Raw genomic sequence first — 6,045 nt, 5'->3', positions numbered from 1 at the left:
TTCCAAATTTGTGTCATTTCAATATGAAATCTACATGGTAAAAACCTAAGTAAATAGGCCTTCTTTTTTTTCTGTCAGTGTTGGCTGTTTGTTATACAGATGGTTTCAGGCTATTTTTTTTTTAAACATTTATTTTTTTCTCACTGCCTCCTAAGACTCCCTACCAATATAAGGAAGTCATTTTAATTTAATTATCATTCTTGTTATGGAACTTATGTAGAATACATGATAAAATTCACACTTGAACTATGTTGGAAAGGCTTAAACCTGGCTATAGCATTTTTGGGGTTTTTGTTGGTGGTTTTGGTACCAGGGATTGAACCCATGGGTGCTTAACCACTGAGCTTATCCCCAGCCCTTTTTATTTATTTATTTATTTTTTTTGGGGGGGGGGTGCTGGGGATTGAACCCAGGGCCTTGTGCTTGCAAGGCAAGCACTCTACCAACTGAGATATCTCCCCAGTCCCCCTTTTTATTTTTTATTTTTTTTTATTTTTTTTTCCCCCTTTTTATTTTTTGAGATAGGATCTCACAGACCTTGCTGAGTTGCTGAGGCCGGCCTGGAACTTGCGATCCTCCTGCCTCAGCCTCCTGAGTCACTGGGATTACAGGTGTGCTCCACCATATAGGCTTTCATGCAGAATTTTTAAAGACGAATAAGCAGTGAATTGGTTAGAATATGAAGGGCTCTCTAAGGTAAATGCCTCCAATTATGCTTTTATTGCCTAAAAGATGCATAGAATTTTAAATTCACATTTATTTATTTTTGGGTGCTGGGGAGTGAACCCAAGGGTACTTAACCAATGAGCCACATTCCCAGCCCCTTTTTATTTATTTATTATTTATTTATTTATTTGCGGTGCTGGGGATCGAACCCAGGGCCTTGTGCTTGCAAGGCAAACACTCTACCGACTGAGCTATCTCCCCAGCCCTTATATTTTATTTCGAGGTAAGAGCCTTGCTGAGTTGCTTAGGGCCTCACTAAGTTGTCGAGGCTGGCTTTGAACGTGCAATCCTCCTGCCTCAGCCTCCTGAGCTGCTGGGATTACAGACGTGCACCATCGCGCCCAGCTAAATTCACATTTTTGCAGCAAAATTATCTTATTTTGCGAATGCTGCAGCCCTTCCCCTGTGAACTCTCCTCGTGTTAAGTATTGGCTATTTCTGTCTCTTCTTTGGAAATACTAGATCATTCCTAAATAACATTTTGGCAGGTTTGACAAGATGGGCCTATTTAGTTGTTTCCTACCATTGATTGTGAGATGCTTTTGAGAATAACTTGCTAAAACTCTACAGTGGAGGAAACTTTCCTTTTGCCTCTCATTGAAGTACAAATAATAGAAAGGTCTACATTGTTCTAAAAATCAATCAAGTGTTCTTACCCCTACCCTCTCCTGGGTTTATGGGGGTGAGTGCTTTTCTGGAACCTAACAGGGAGTGTGTTCGGGGGCAGGAATCAGTCATGCTGCAGGGTAGTTAGAATCCATTTTTCTTTCACAAGTATCTTATGTAAACATTGCCATCGAAGTTGGATTGTTATGATTAAATATGAAGTAAACCAATGCCTTTGTAATTTAAAACTGATGAGACTTTAAGTTCTAGGGGAAGAAAAAAAATTAATTGCATGACAGCACTAATCCTTATAGGGTAAATGGTATCAGCATCCTTCTATCTATGTTAGGCAGAAAGCAATTAATTAAAATAAATGTTCTGCCAAGATTATTATACCTGTTGCTGATGATTTGCTCTTAAATTAAGTCTAATTTGTTCAGGAACATAAATCACAGTGTCAAGACTTGTGTGAGAGGCAGGAAAGGCAGACTCATGGCAGATTGTTCTAGTGACATTGAAAAGAGAAAACCTAATCTTTCCCATCATACTGGTGTAATATTCTAGGTTTCTAAGATATTTGAGATTCTGCATGGGGTAGTAATTGCTTAGGGCCTGATTCTACTAGGAATAATATACAATTGACCTTAAGAAAGTATGAACTGGGCGTGGTGGCGCACACCTGTAATCCCAGTGGCTCAGGAGACTGAGGCAGGAGGATTGTGAGCTGAAAGCCAGCCTCAGCAGCTTAGTGAGGCCCTAAACAACTCAGGGAGACCCTGTCTCTAAATAAAATACATAACAGGGTGGGGGATGTGGTTCAGTGGTTAAGCGCCCCTGGGTTCGATCCCCCCCAGTACCAAAAATAAATGAGAATCATGTACGGGGCTGGGATGCGGCTCAGTGACAGTGATTCCTGTCATGTGTGAGGCACCGGGTTCCATCCCCTGCACTGCACTGCAAAAAAAGAAACAATCGTGCACACATATAGAAAACTTTCAACTCGGAAATACGCTTGAAAGACACAAAATGAGACGACAAATGAAAAGAGATTACGCCCTGTCTTTGGGGATGGGAAAATACAATATCTGTAAAAGGAGTCTCCAGAGAGTGCATCAGCACACGTGCACACACCCACATTTGTTTTAAGGAATTAGCACACGTGATAAGGAAGGCCAGGAAGCTGGAGTCTCAGGCAGCATTTCTGTTACAGTCTTGAGGCGAATTCCTTAAAAATACAACCGTCACGCTGTGGGTGGGGTAGCTCAGTGGGAGAGCACTTGCCTAGCCCGGGGAAGACCGTGGGTTCCATCCCCAGAACTGCAAAAAAATTTAAAACACCAGTCCTCGGAGTAAGGGCCCGCTGCACTGCAGTACGACCTCATCTTAACTAATTATGTGTGACCCGATTCTCAAATAAGGTGACGTGGAGGTGGGGAGTACAACTTTACCATTTTTTTCAGGGACACAAGTGAACCCGCAAATACGCCATAAATGTATCAGTTCTCCCCAAGTTATTGACAAACAAGGTAATTCCGATGGAAATAACAAAAACAGTTTTATGGGACCAGACAAGTCGATCCTGAAGTTTGTATGAAAAACAGAAAACACTGGAAAGGAAAGGTTACAAGGGTAAACTAGCTCTATCAGGTAAGGTGCTAGCAAGCATGCTGGAAAACCTCCATGATTAACCCATTCTGGCCCCTTTATCCCGGATGTGGAGCACTATTAAGAAAAAAAAAAAAGCAAGTTGATAACTTTGAAATAATTATGTTTTAGAGGTCAATTCTTATGAGAAAATAGGTGAATGACTAGGGCATTTGAAAATGTATATACATACATTTCATAGATAAATGAAAATACAAAAGGATATATAAACTCTAGATTATGAGATTTCCAATCTATTTCAATGCATCTGTCGATTGCATTGAAATATTTGCAGAATTATAAACTTGGGATTTAATGGGTTAAATCAGTGCTGAGGCTGGGGTCATGGCTCAGTGGTACAGCGCTTGCCTAGCACGTGTGAGGCACTGGGTTCGATCCTCAGCACCACATTAAAGTAAATAATATAAAGGTATTGTGTCATCTACAAAAAAAAAAAATCTTTTTTTATTGTAAACAAAGGGATACATGTTTCTCTGTACATGGAGTAGAGGCGTACCATTTGTGTAATCATACATTTACATAGGGTAATGTTGTTTGATTCATTCTGTTATTTTTTCCCTTCCCCCCACCCCTTAAAAAAATTTTAAAAAAATTGTGAACAACATGCATCCAATTTGTTTACAATAAAAAATAATAATAAATAAAAAATTGTGCCTGGGTTCAATCCCCAGCATGGCAAAAAAAAAAAAAAAAAAAAAAAAAAAATTGTGGTGTTGTTGCCTTCATAGATAAACCACATGAGAGTCCCCCATCTTTCTTTTCCATTTTCCTTCTGGCTTCCATATATAAGAAACACATATGACTCTTGACTTTCTGTTTGGCTTATTTTGCTTAAAATAATGCTCTCAAGCTCCATCTATTTTCTGGCAGATGACATAACGTTGTTATTCTTTATGGCTGAACAAAACTCCATTGTGTTTATATACCCCCCCCCAAAAAATAGATAAACCAGTGAGATAGCATTTCTCATCCATCTAATTAGCAACCATTTTACAGCCTGACGGTATATTCTGTTGAGAAGCTGTGAGGTAACACTCTTGTACACCGTTTGTGGCACTAAAAATGGAGAGCAAATTTGCCAGTATCTAACAAAACCAAATATATTTATTCTTTGACCCCAGAATATCACTTTTAGGACTTTATTCTTAAAACATGCCTATAACAACAAGAAAATACCTATGTATGAGGATGTTAAGCGTTCCACGTGCTTGTAAAATGCTACCAGAGCATACGGGTTAAATAAGCTAGAGTACGTCCACCCCCAAATACTATGCAGCTGCACCAAAAGGAAGGAGGGAGGGAGGGAGGAAGAAAGGAGAAAAGAAAGGATACATTAAGTGAAAAAAGTATATTGTTAACGTCTGCGTAAGGAAGGGGAAATAAGGAAACACGCACTTATAGCCTCACTCTGTGTGAGAAAAAAATGCAGCAGGTGGGCTGGTGTCCTGGCCCACTGGCAGAGCGCCTGCTAGCACGCGTGAGGCCCTGGGTTCCAGCCTCAGCCCCGCATGTAAATAGAAGGTATCCATCTACAACTAAAAATATATTTTTTAAAAATGCAGGAAGTAAAAACCAGACAAAATGAAGTTAGTTCCTCTAAGGTAGGAGGGGAGATAGGATGGACTACATAAGGGAGGGAATGTGCTGAGTGAACTGTTCTGTGCCGTTTAATGCTAAAGGTCAGAGGAAACAGCCTCGGGAGGCTCACCCTGTCCAAAGCTGAGCATCAAAGTGAAAGGGAGAGGGAACGATTGTCACCCCGTGAATAAGCTAGGAATCCGTGGAACCATACTGATAAATGTTAGGGACTGAAAGGGCAGGAAGGGAGGGCCTCGTTCACGGTGGTGAAAGAAGCCGTAACTTCCAATCCATTACAGTAAATCTGTCAGCTTTGTGTTGCTGCGACCAGAATACCTGACCAGCACAACTCAGAGGAGGGAAACTTCATTTTGCTTCATGGTTTCAGAGATTCAGGCTACGGTGGGCAGAGTCCATTGCTCTGGGCCCAAGGTGAGGCAGAACATCATGGAGGAAGGACGTGGCAGAGGGGAGCTTCTCAGGACATGGTAGCTGGGAAGCGGAGGGAGAGAGAGCAAAGCAGAAGGGCGCAGAGAAGATGCACCCTTCCAGGGCAGGCCCCCAGTGACCCGCCTCCTCCAGCCACGCCCACCTGCCTACCGGAACCGCCCACTCAGTTCATTCAGCTCGGGTGGACAGATTAGCTCCCAGCTCTCATGAGATGATCGCTTCCCCTCCAAACATTCCTGCATTAACACAGGGGCTTCTGAGAGATCCCTCGTGTCCAAGCTGTAACAATATCGATTCAGAATCAGTGGCGAGTGCTAACTCGATGGCAGAGGAAGCCTGACAAGCAGCAGACTGTTCAAAGACTTCAAGTAGCCACGTGCCAATGGCTTATTAGGTGCCAAGGGTTGTATCTGCAGCAGTGCAGAAACCGGACGATGCCTCGGCCGGGCAAAACGTACATTCCAGATGAGGAGTCGGGGGTCGTGTGCTTCTGAGGAGGCTGCAGATCACTTTTACAGTATTTTGGCTGACATACAGACGAGTGAAATTATGGCATTTGCTGGTAAAAGAAAGGAACTGGAAGCTATCATGATAAGTGAAATAAGCCAGTCCCCCCAAAACTAAGGCCCAATGTTCTCTCTGACGTGTGGATGCTAACTCACAACTAGAGAGCCGGGAGACAGATAAGTACCGTGGCCAGACCAAGGGCAATGAAGGGAAGGGAGGGAAAGGCGGGGAGACGGTGCAATGAGTAGCTTTCCTGTGTTCACACACGAATACACCACAGAGAAACTCCACATTGTGTACAACCACAAGAAGAGGAAGTCGTACTCCACGTGCGTATGATTTGTCAAAATACACTCTACTGTCCTGTATGTCTAAACAGAACAAATAAAAAATTTTAAAAAATTAAATTTTTTAAAAACTAACAATATTTTGGCTCAGATCCTATAACCTGAATGTAATGGTGAGGAAACATCAGGCAAACCCCAACTGAGAAATAGTCTATAAAAAAACTGG

This window comes from Sciurus vulgaris, assembly GCF_902686455.1.
Source record: "Sciurus vulgaris genome assembly, chromosome: X".
In the NCBI taxonomy this organism is placed as follows: domain Eukaryota; kingdom Metazoa; phylum Chordata; class Mammalia; order Rodentia; family Sciuridae; genus Sciurus; species Sciurus vulgaris.
Note: the sequence above shows the minus strand (reverse complement) of the source record.